Source organism: Mandrillus leucophaeus, unplaced genomic scaffold (genome assembly GCF_000951045.1).
Source record: "Mandrillus leucophaeus isolate KB7577 unplaced genomic scaffold, Mleu.le_1.0 Scaffold143, whole genome shotgun sequence".
NCBI classification, from domain to species: domain Eukaryota; kingdom Metazoa; phylum Chordata; class Mammalia; order Primates; family Cercopithecidae; genus Mandrillus; species Mandrillus leucophaeus.
The window spans coordinates 5,264,404-5,276,453 of record NW_012101399.1 but is presented as its reverse complement, the minus strand read 5'-3'; the positions used below and the strand labels follow the sequence as shown (position 1 = coordinate 5,276,453).

Genomic DNA, 12,050 nt, shown 5'->3' with positions numbered 1-12,050 from the left:
ATGGTTACCGGGGACTGGGAAGGGTACTGAGGAGCAGGGGGAGGTGGGGATGTTTAATGAGTACAAAAAACAATTAGTTAGGAATGGCTGGCTGGAGTTCCAGGCCAGTGGGTCTTATGCTGTGAGGCACTATGGAAGTGGGGCCCACAGACTCTTGCTACTCAGCCCCCTGGATTCAGCCTCATTCCTAGGGAATTGTTTAACAGCTTTTGAAGTATCCAAGGCAACCAGGGGCTGAAGTGGACCCTCAGTACTGCATAGGTGCTTTACAAAAATGTGGTCAGACTACTTTCTTTTTTTGACTTCCGAACATTTTATTGACCTCCTGCTCCCCAAAGGGTATGCTGTTTCTGCTGGCTTAATGTCTCAGAACTTTGGTGTCATTGGTCTCAGACACCACTTTGCCATCCAGTATCTGGCGGGTAGTGGTCTTTTGGGTGGTTTCCATGGAGTTGCTGCTGTCCAGGGCATCACCAAGACTGAAGTCCTCGCCATCTTCCAGCAGGCGACAGTAGGTGGTGATCTCAACCTCCAGCTTGACGTTGATGTTCAGCAGGGCCTCCTACTCCTGGGCTTGGCACTGTCCCTCTGCCCGAGTGTGTGCCAGCTCTGACTCCAGGTGCAGCAGGATCCCGTTGAGCAGCTCCATCTGCTGGGTGTAGTGGGCCCCCACCTCCCACAGGCTGTTCTCCAAGCTGGCCTTCAGATTTCTCATGGAGTCCAGGTCCATCTCCAAGGACTGGACTGTATTTCTCAGCTCCATGAGCATCATCTCAGCAGCTCCAATCTCGGTGGACGGCGTGGTGACCACTGTAGTCTCTCCTCAGTCTGCTGAGACCAGTACTTGTCAAGCTCCTCTCAGTTCTTCCAAGCCAGCTCGTCATATTGGACTCGGATGTCTGCCATGATCTTGATGGGGTCCTGAGATTTGGGGACATCTACCTCCAGGGTCAACCCAGAGCTAGCAATCTGAGCTTGTAGGCCTTTTACTTCCTCTTCGTGGTTCTTCTTCATAAAGAGCAGCTCCGCCTTGAGAGCCTCAATCTCTGTCTCCAGCTGCAGCCGAGTGACATTGGTCATCAGTGACCTTGTGGAGCCCATGGATGTCACTCTCCACAGACTGGCACAATGCCAGCTCTGTCTCATACTTGACTCTAAAGTCATCAGCAGCAAGACGGGCATTGTTGATCTGCAGAATGATGCCAGCATTGTCCACAGCATTCGCGAAGATCTGAGCCCTCAGGTCCTCGATGGTCTTAAAGTAATGACTCCAGTCTCTAACCTGGGGTCCCTTCTTCTCCAGGTGCTCCTGGATTTTGTTCTCCAGCTTCCTGTTCTCAGTCTCCAGGCTCCTCACTCTGCCCAGGTAGGAGGCCAGGTGGTCATTCAAGCTTTGCATGGTCTCTTTCTCATTCTGGATGTCTCCCATTCCTGCCAGACCCCTGGCCATCCCCACAGCCAGGCCCCGGGATTCCACGCCACCCTGGAAGCCGGTGGAGTGGGACACGGAGATCCAGGAACCACAGCCCCCAGCACCTGCATAGACACTGGCTGCACTGCTGACCGGCCGGGTGCCGTAGCTGGGCACCTGGACAGAGCCCAGGGACCAGTAGTTGGTGAAGGTAGAGTGAGTGGTGAAGTGGTGAAGCTCATGGTGTCCCAGGAAGAGAGCAAGAGGACAGGACTCAGGCTTTGCTGACGACCCAGACAACTTTTTTAAATAGGCCTTTGATCCCATTTCTCCTGACTGGGTCAGACCTCAGATCTGGAGTCGTCAGACACCTCCTACAGGTGCGTTCAGGCTGGCAACAAGTCTGTACCTCCCTGAGATGAGATAGTCAGCAGTGCAGTCAGTGTCTATGCAGGTGCTGGGGGCTGTGGTTCCTGGATCTCCGTGTCCCACTCCACCGGCTTCCAGGGTGGCATGGGATCCCGGGGCCTGGCTGTGGGGATGGCCGGGGGTCTGGCAGGAATGGGAGACATCCAGAATGAGAAGGAGACCATGCAAAGCCTGAACGACCACCTGGCCTCCTACCTGGACAGAGTGAGGAGCCTGGAGACTGAGAACAGGAAGGGGCAGGCTGCCATCTTTGCTCATTCACATCCTTCACTGGTGATGCCTCTATGTACTGGAAAATCTGAGTTGATCAGGGACTAGAGAAGACTCCCAGCATACCACAGCAGCCCTGCTGAAAAGTAGCTAGACTGTTAAAGGGAAAAAAAAACATCATCCAAAAGTCAGCAACCTCAAAGATAGAAGGTAGATAAGCATACAAAGATGAGAGAAAGATTCAGCACAAGAATGCTGATAAAACATTGCAGGAGTTGACAGACAAAATAGCTGGTATAAAGAAGAATGTAACCAACCTGACAGAGCTGAAAAACACCCTATAAGAATTTCATAATGCAATCATAAGTATTAATAGCATAATAGATCAAGCGGAGGAAAGAATCTCAGAGCTTGAAGACTGCCTGTCTGACAAGATGGGAGCAGACAAAAATAGAGAAAAAAGAATGAAAAGGCATAAACAAAACCTCCAAGAAATGTGGCTTATGTAAACAGACTGAATCTATGACTGATTAGTGTACCTAAAAGAGATGGGAAGAATGGAATCAATTTGGAAAACATACTTCAGGATATCATCCATGAGAACGTTCCCAACCTAGCTAGATAGGTCAACATTCAAATTTCATAAATGAAGGAGAAATAAGATCCTTTTCAGACAAGCAAATGCTGAGAGAACTTGTTACCTCCAAAACTGCCTTACAAGATATCCTGAAGGAAGCAATAAATATGAAAAGTAAAGACCATTACCAGTCACTACAAAAACACAATGAAGTACACAGACCAGTGACACAATAAAGCAACTGCATTAACAAGTTTGCAAAGTAACTAGCTAACATCATGATGACAGGATCAAATCCACGCATATCAATACTAACCTTAAATGTAACTAGGATAAATACACCAATTAAAGGACACAGAGTGGCAAGCTGGATAAAGAACCAAGACCCATCAGTATGCTATCTTCGAAAGACCCATCTCACATGCAATGACCCACATAGGATCAAAATAAAGGAATGGAGGAAACTCTACCAAGAAATGGAAAACAAAAAAATCAGGGGTTGCAATTCTCCTTTCTGACAAAACAGATGTTAAACCAACAAAGATCAAAGAAGATGAAGAAGGGCATTACATAATGGTAAAGGGTTCAATTCAGCAAAAAGAATTAACTATCCTAAATACATATGCACCCAATACAGGAACACCCAGATTCATAAAGCAAGTTCTCAGAGACCTTCAAAGAGACTTAGACTCCTACAAAATAATAGTGGGGAATTTTAACACCCCACCAACAATATTAGACAGATCATCAAGACAGAAAATTAACAAAGATATTCAAGACCTGAACTCAGCAGTGGATCAAATGGACCCAATAGATATCTATAGAACTCTCCACCCAAAAGCAACAAAACATACATTATTCTCATCACTACATGGCACTTACTGTAAAATCAATCACATAATCAGAAGTAAAACACTCCTCAGCAAATTCAAAAGACCTGAAATCATAACAAACAGTATCTCAGACCACAGTACAAATTTGAAATCAAGACTAAGAAATTCATTCAAAACCATACAGTTACATGAAAATTGAATAACCTGCTCTGAAATGACTTTTGGTTAAATAATAAAATTAAGGCAGAAATCAACAAGTTCTTTGAAAGTAATGAAAACAAAGATACAACACACCCGAATCTCTGGGACACAGTTATGGCGGTTTTCAGAGGGAAATTTACAGCACTAAATGCGCACATCAAAAAGTTAGAAAAATCTCAAGTTAAGCCAACATCACAACTAAAAGAACTACAGAACGAATAGTAAACAAATCCCAAAGCTAACAGAAGACAAGAAATAACCAAAATCGGAGCTGAACCGAAGGATATTGAGACACAAGAAACCATTCAAAGCTTCAATAAATCCAGGAGCTAGTTTTTTGAAAAATTAATAAAACAGATCACTACTAGCTAGACTAACACAGAAAAAAAGTAGTTTCAAATAAACACAATCATAAATGACAAGCGGGATATCACCACTGACGCCACAGAAATACAAACAACCATCAGAGAATATTATGAATATCTCTATGCACATAAACTAGAAAATCTAGAAAAAAACAGATAAATTTCTGGACACATACATCCTCCTATGACTGAACCAGGAAGAAACTGAATCCCTGAACAGACTAATAACAAGTTCTGAAATTGAGGCAGTAATAAATAGCATATCAACCAAAAAAAAACCCAGGACCAGATGGATTCACAGATGAATTCTTCCAAATGTACAAAGAAGAGCTAGTACCATTCCCTTTGCAACTAATCCAAAATATTGAGGAGGAAGGACTCCTTCCGAACTCATTCTATGAGGCCAGCATCATCCTGATGCCCAAACCTGGAAGAGATACAACAAAAAAAGAAAACTTCAGGCCCATATCCTTGATGAACACTGATGCAAAAATCCCCAACAAAATACTGGCAAGCCAAATCCAGCAGCATATCAAAAAGCTAGCTGATCCACCACAATCAAGGAAGCTTCATCCCTGGGATGCAAGATTGGTTCAATATACACAAGTCAATACATATGATTCATCTCATAGACAGAACTGAAGACAAAAACCACATGATTATCTCAATAGACGCAGAAAGGCTTTTGGTAAAATTCAACATCCGTTCATGTTAAAAATTACCTATAACTAACTATTGAAGGAAAATACCTCAAAATAATAAGACCCATATATGACAAGCCCACAGCCAACATCATACTGAATGGGCAAAAGCTAGAAGCATTCCTCTTGAAAACCAGCACAAAACAAAGGTGCCCTCTCACCACTCCTATTCCATATAGTATTGGAAGTTCTGGTCAGGACAATTGGGCAAGAGAAAGAAATAAAGGGTATGCAAACAGGAAGAGAGGAAGTCAAACTATCCCTGTTTGCAGATGACATAATCCTATATCTAGAAAACCCCCTTGTCTAGGCCCAAAAGCTTCTTAAGCTGATAAACAACTTCGTGAAGGTCTCAAGATACAAACTTATTGTATAAAAATTACTAGCAATTCTATGCACCAACAACAGTCAAGCCAAGAGCCAAATCAGGAATGAACTCCCATTCACAGTTGCCACAAAAAGAATTATTGGAAAAAAGCTCAATATCACTGATCACTAGAGGAATGCAATGAGATACCATCTTATACCAGTCAGAATGACTATTTAATAAATGACTTTTTAATAAAAAGTCAAAAATAATAGATGCTGGCAAGGTTGTGGAGAAAAAGGAATGCTTATACTCTGTTGGTGGGAGTGTAAATTAGTTCAGCCATTGTGGAAGACAGTGTGTCAATTCCTCAAAGACCTAAAGACAGAAATACCATTCAACCTAGCAATTCCATTACTTGGTATATACCTAAGGAAAATAAATCACTCTGTTACAAAGACACACGCACACATATGTCCTTTGCACCACTATTCGTAATAGCAAAGATAGAGAACCAACTTTAATGTCCATCAATGATAGACCGGATTTTAAAAAATGTGGTACATATACACCATGAAATACTATGCAGCCATAAAAAGGAATGAGATCATGTTCTTTGCAGGGACATAGATGGAGTTGGAGGCCATTATCCTTAGCATACTAATACAGGAACAGAAAACCAAATACCACATGTTCTCACTTATAAATGGGAGCTCCTGCAGGGTATAATACCTAAGCGATGGGTATACAGGTGCAGCAAACCACCATGGCACATGTTTGCCTGTGTAACAAATCTGCATGTCTTGAAGGAAAAAAATAAAAATTTAAAAAAAAAGAAGTGGGAACTAAACGATGAGAACACATGGACACAGAGAGGAACAACACAAACTGGGGCCCTTCAGAGGGTAAAGAGTGGGAGGAGGGAGAGAATCAGGAAAAATAATGAATGGTCACTAGGCTTAATTCTTGGGTGGTGAAATAATCTGTAAAACAAACCCCCATGACACAAGTTTACCTGTATAACAAACCTGCACTTGTACCCCCGAACTTAAAGTGAAAGTCAAAATTTATTTATTTATTTTTAGTCACTTAAAAGCAAAAAAAAAAAAAAGATAGAATGAATAAGACCTACTATTTGATAGCACAACAGGGTGATTATGGTCAATAATACCTTAATTATACACTTTAAAATAACTTAAAAGTGTAGTTGGATTGTTTGTAACTCAAAGGATAAATTCTTAAGGAGATGAAGACCCCATTCTCCACGATGTGCTTATCTCACATTGCATGCCTGTATCAAAACATCTAAAGTATCTCATAAATATATACCCTTACTATGTACCCACAAAAATTAAAAAGAAAAGGGTACATTCATATTTTTATTCATTTTCATCTTTATATAAAGCCAAAGGTACATTATTTTTAAGAAAACTTGTGAAGTCATTTCTATAGCATAAGATAATGCTGTTTTCTATTAATCAAAATGTCACAGAGTTCAGGTTCCTAAGATTACTTTATGGAGATGTATATCTATATACTTCAAATATCAATTTTCTTTCTAGAAATCAAAATTTTGATTTCTAGAAATCAAAATTTCTAGAATTTTGTCAGAAATAAGATTTTCAAGTAATTTGACTTATCCTGGCAGTATTTCCTCTACATAAATTATAAGAAACACTCATTTGATTTCAATGTTATTTCATATTTTCAGGTTTTCCGTTTTTTAACAGATTTTCTTCTCTGAAAGCCAGAGTTGTTAACACTTCTATAATTCTTCCTATATGCCAGATAATGTTCCAAATATTTTCTATGTACTTTTAGGTTCTGAGATTTGAACTGAGACAGTCTGGTTTAAGAATCCATGCTTCTAATCACTAGCAAGGACTCTTAATAATATTCTTGATGTAAAAGAATATATGAGATTAATAAATAACTTATTTCTACATATTACCAAATTTACCAAACCACTCAATATGCCAGTTTTATTACTTAGAAAGCCAAGAATTTATTTCATTCACATTGATGAAATAGGGAAAAATGTATATAATTCCAAAGAGTAGTTAATCTAAAAGTTAGGTGTGTGGCTTTAATGTACTAAGAATGTTTTTTTTTTATGTTTGACGTGCAGATTCAGTCAGATTGCATTATAGGTAAAACTTACTTGCCGGTGATGAAAGCAGCTATGCCAACAATCAAAACTATTCAAATTGAAATTGAAAGGTAAAATTGGCTGGAATTCAAAATTATTTGACTGACCAAAATATAGGAGCACTAAATGTGGTACAATTTTAATGAAATAAAAATGCCATGAACTATTGTATACCTCCCAAAACACACACACACACACACACATTCAGGGAGAGAGAGACATTCTCGTGATCTACCTTAGCAATTAATCATTCATATGTTTGTGTGTGTAATCTGCAGTGATTTTTCTTGTCATTTACTCTTATTTGTTTGTATATATTTGAGAGTGTTTCTCTCATTGATAGCAACATCAAAGGAGGAAAAATGTACTTATACTTTCACTCTAACACTTCAAATTTTCCAGAGAACTCAATTCAGAAAGTTCCAGAACTATATATGGGTGTTCCTCTAAAAGTTTGTTTGTAAGTCAAAAAACATTTACTATAGAAATAAGGTTAGAAGGCTGGGCTCAGTGGCTCATGCCTGTAGTCCTAGCACTTTGGGAGGCCGAGCCAGGTGGATCACTTAAGGTCAGGAGTTCGAGACCAGCCTGGTCAACATGGTGAGACTCCCATCTCTACTAAAAATACAAAAATTAGTTCTGCATGGTGGCAGACTCCTGTAATCTCAGCTACTCAGGAGGCTGAGGCAGCAGAATTGCTTGAACCAAGGAGTCGGAGGTTGCAGTGAGCCGAGATGGCGCCACTGTACTCCAGCCTAAGCGACAGAGAAAGACCCTGTCTCAAAAAAAAAAAAAAAAAAAAAGTTAGAAATGGTGATGAGAATTGTATATGAGATCACAACAGCATATTCAATACATTGTGCAGTTAAAGTATATTTTCAATGCAATGTTGAATAAAACCAGTTTATTATAATGATGATGATTATGAAGAAGATAAAAACAAGCAATTCAATTAATAATTTATTTTAAAAGTTTAATTTGTAGGATGACGGTGGGGAGGGAAGCAGCTTCAGAGGCAAAGATTTAGAAAGAAAATTTTAAGGAGACTGTAAAAGAGACTTCTAAGATATATAGACAAGAAGGTTATTTAGGCCGGGTGTGATGGCTCACACTTGTAATCCCAGCACTTTGGGAAGCCAAAGCCAGGAATTGGAGACCAGCCTAGGCAACACAGTGAGAACTTTTCTCTACGAGAAATAAGAAAATTAGCTGGGCATGGTGGTGTGCACCTGCAGTCCCAGCTACCCAGAAGGCTAAAGTGTAAGGATCACTTGAGCCCAGACATTAAAGGTCACAGTAAGCCAATCACACCATTGCCCCCCAGTGGGGGGAGTTCACCCACTCCCCACTAGAAAAAGTATAATAATAACATCTATAAAAATCAAAATGAGGTCAGTCACGGTGGCTCACACCTGTAATCCAAGCACTTTGGGAGGCCGAGGTGGGAGGATCACTCGAGGTCAGGAGTTCAAGACCAGCCTGGCCAGCATGGTGAAATCTCATCTCTACTAAAAATACAAAAATTAGCTGGGCGTGAGGGCGCATGCCTGTAATCCCAGCTACTTGGCAGGCTGAGGCAGGAGAATGGCTTGAACTCGGGAAGCAAAGGTTGCAGTGAGCAGAGATCATGCCACTATACTCCAGCCTGGGCAACAGAGCAAGATTCTGTTTTCAAAAAAAAAAAAAGTCAAAATGAAAGAGTAAGTAAATATAATTTGAATTATATTCACTTTTTTCAGATTTTCTTCTAGTCTTTGTGTATCTGACTATAGGAGGTTTAAATGATGCTGATTTTCACTTAAAACATATGCTTTCTCCTTCCTCCATACTTAGGAATCACTAACATTACTTTTTAAATGTTTTGTAATGTTTATATGAATGTTTTTAGTCCACAAATAGCAAGAAGGAGAAAAATTGTTGAGGGTTGGGCATGGGAATAGGAAAGAAAGAGAGAAAACAGGAGGAAGAGGAAAAGAGGGAGAAAGAAGAAGACAGAATTAGAGAGAAAGGGGACAAGAACAGAAAAAATACATATTGAAGAAAGAAGGAAAGCTCTTAGGTAATTGAAGAAGAATTAGAAGAGGGGGAGATGTGCAATTAAAGAGGTATGTGCGAAATCCATGGTCTATGGTGCTTCCTTTTGGTGCATTAAATGAAACAATCAAATTCGACGAAGAATCAAATAAAGGGTTGAAAGATAACTTGAACTAGGCTGTCATACAACTTGATGAAAATTTACTGATGGCCACCCATATGTAAGAAATTACTCAAATAGAAATAACCATATAACTAGACATGATCAGTTATTTTCAGGTGGAAGTTTAAAACAATACTGAGTTATAGACTTAGAAATTTATAGTTAATCTTGATCCTACATAATTGGAATGTTCATGTGCTTATTTTCAAGATGGAGTTCATGTTGAATCAATTTAGGGCTCTGAATTATCACAGCATGAAATATGTTGTAATTTTCCAAACCATTATACTCTTTGCAAGCCACTTAAATACTTCTAATGTGATTTAAAATTTTGGAATTTAATGGCGTGTTTATCTTCTGAGATATTCAGCTTGCATATGCAACACAGAAATTCCTGCAGAGTCCATCCGAAGAGCCAACTTCATTCTTTCTCTATTTCATAGCAGTGCTCTCAACTAAGTTCCCCTGTGCCTTATCCAACAAAGCTGGCATCCTGTAGTTATACGATTCCAACAAAAAATAACAATGAACCCATTTTGAGTGCTTATCATGTTTCACTTTCCATGCCAAGAAATTCACATTCACTAACTGATATGTAACTAATAATACGTCAATGAGCAAACTACTGAACCAAACCTTCTGCTTTTCTACACAATGTATCTTTAAAACTGTATTCAAAAGTTACAAGTCCAAAGTTAAAAACACATGTTTTTTGGCAGCAAGTAGATGCAGCTTTGATTCCCAGAGAGCTAAATCATTGTACAAAATTCTTATTGAAGTCCCAGCAGGCAGCACCTCCCTCAGGCCCAGGCAATTCAGCAAGCAAGAGAGGCCCTGATAAGCCTCCAGAAAACAAGGGTCTGGAGATAGTCTGACTTTTTGGACATACCAGTTAATTCTCCCCTTCCATGTGGAAATAGATCCAGGTTCCCCCCTGTCCCACAGAGTTGTTACCAGTGTGTCAAGCCTTTAATAGAGGCCAGCACAAAAGGTACCAGCTGCCAGAACATCTTAGATATGTGGAATACATGCATAAGAACAGGATTTTGTTTGCCCCACAGCTATAATAAAGTCAACTTGGTCTCAGCCAGTCATCCCAATGCCAAATTGTTGGTCATCATGGAAGACAGAAATGTAAAAGCCTGGTGAACTATCAGCCAGCACTGAAAGCCTATGCCTGTAAGTGGTGACTGTCACATAGTATGTCATAAAGTATTTAAGTTTTGGAAGTGATTGACAAGTTCATACAACTTTTGCCTTACAGAAATGTGATGGTTGAACCTCATTAATTAATGCTGGGAAGTCAAAAAAATTACAAATAGAACTACTATATGATTCAGCAATCCCACTTCTGGGTATGTATCTAAAGGAAATGAAATCAGTATGCACTCTCATGTTCACTGCAGCATTACTCACAACAGCCAGGATATGGAATCAACCAAGTGTCTATTGATGGGGAAGTGAGTAAAGAAAATGTGGAATATATACATGACAAGAAATGATTCCGCCTTTAAGAAGAAGGAAAACTTGTCATTTACAACAACATGCATGAACCTGGAGAAACTTATGGTAAGTGAAATAAGTCAGGCAGAGAAAGACAAATACCGCATGATCTCACTTAAGTATGGAATCTAAGAATGTCTAACTCATAGAACTCAGAGAAGCTGAGAGTAAAACGGTAATTGCCAAGAGGTGGGAGATATAGAGAGATACTGGGCAAAGGGTACAAAGTTTCAGTCAGATAGGATGAACACGTTTTATACGTCTATTGTATACCATGGTGACTATAGTTAATAATAATGTCTTGTAAAATTGAAATTTAGTAAGAAAATAGATCTTAAATTTCCTTACCAAAAAAAGATAACTATGTCAAGTGATGAATTTGATAATTAGCTTGATTTTGGTAATCATTTTATAATGCATACATATTTAAAAACATGTTGTATAGCATAAACATATATAATTTTTATTTCTCAATTTTATCTCAATAAACCTAAGGGGGAAAAAAGCGAATCTCAAACATTAAAAAATAAGGTAAAATAGAATAAAATCTCTTAAGCTCTCAAAACCTCAATTAAGTTTAAAGTGTGTTTCTCATTGCTGTATTTATTTGCTTCAGCCCTTAAATATGGTAGAGAAAGAAATAAAATATTCTTTCAAACAAAACACTTCAAAAATCTATAAATAATGGAATGTCCACTTTCACTTAGGGTGTAGTCAGAAGAGATTGTCACTCTCACTCTAACCAATACAAAGACAGAAAAGCTACTAAATAATGTTTTTGTTTTTGTTTTTTTAATTTATGAGGTAAAAGAGAGGAAAAAAAATCTAAATGATCCCTGGAAACATAGGAGGAAGAAAAACTCATAATTAATAGGAATAAGGAAAAACTGCTAAAATGTTAATAAACTTTTAACAGTACTGTGTGGGCTGGCCTAACAGTCTAGAATTCTGGTGTGCCTTATAAAAGAACAAGTCAGCCACAAACCAATTCCCCATTTGACTTTCGCTAAATCATGTTAATGGTGTAGCAAAGGGCAGGGGCAGGGCAGGAGGTCTGAAAGAAATGGGGATATACACAAAGGATTATAAGTCATGCTGCTATAAAGACACATGCACATGTATGTTTATGGCAGCACTATTCACAATAGCAAAGACTTGGAATCAACC

At 39.1% G+C, this 12,050-nt stretch overlaps 1 pseudogene; it reads right to left on the bottom strand.

The window, feature by feature from the left end:
- Positions 1-358: 358 nt before the first annotated feature.
- LOC105535246 overlaps positions 359-12,050 on the bottom strand; it is a 58,328-nt pseudogene continuing 46,636 nt past the window's right edge.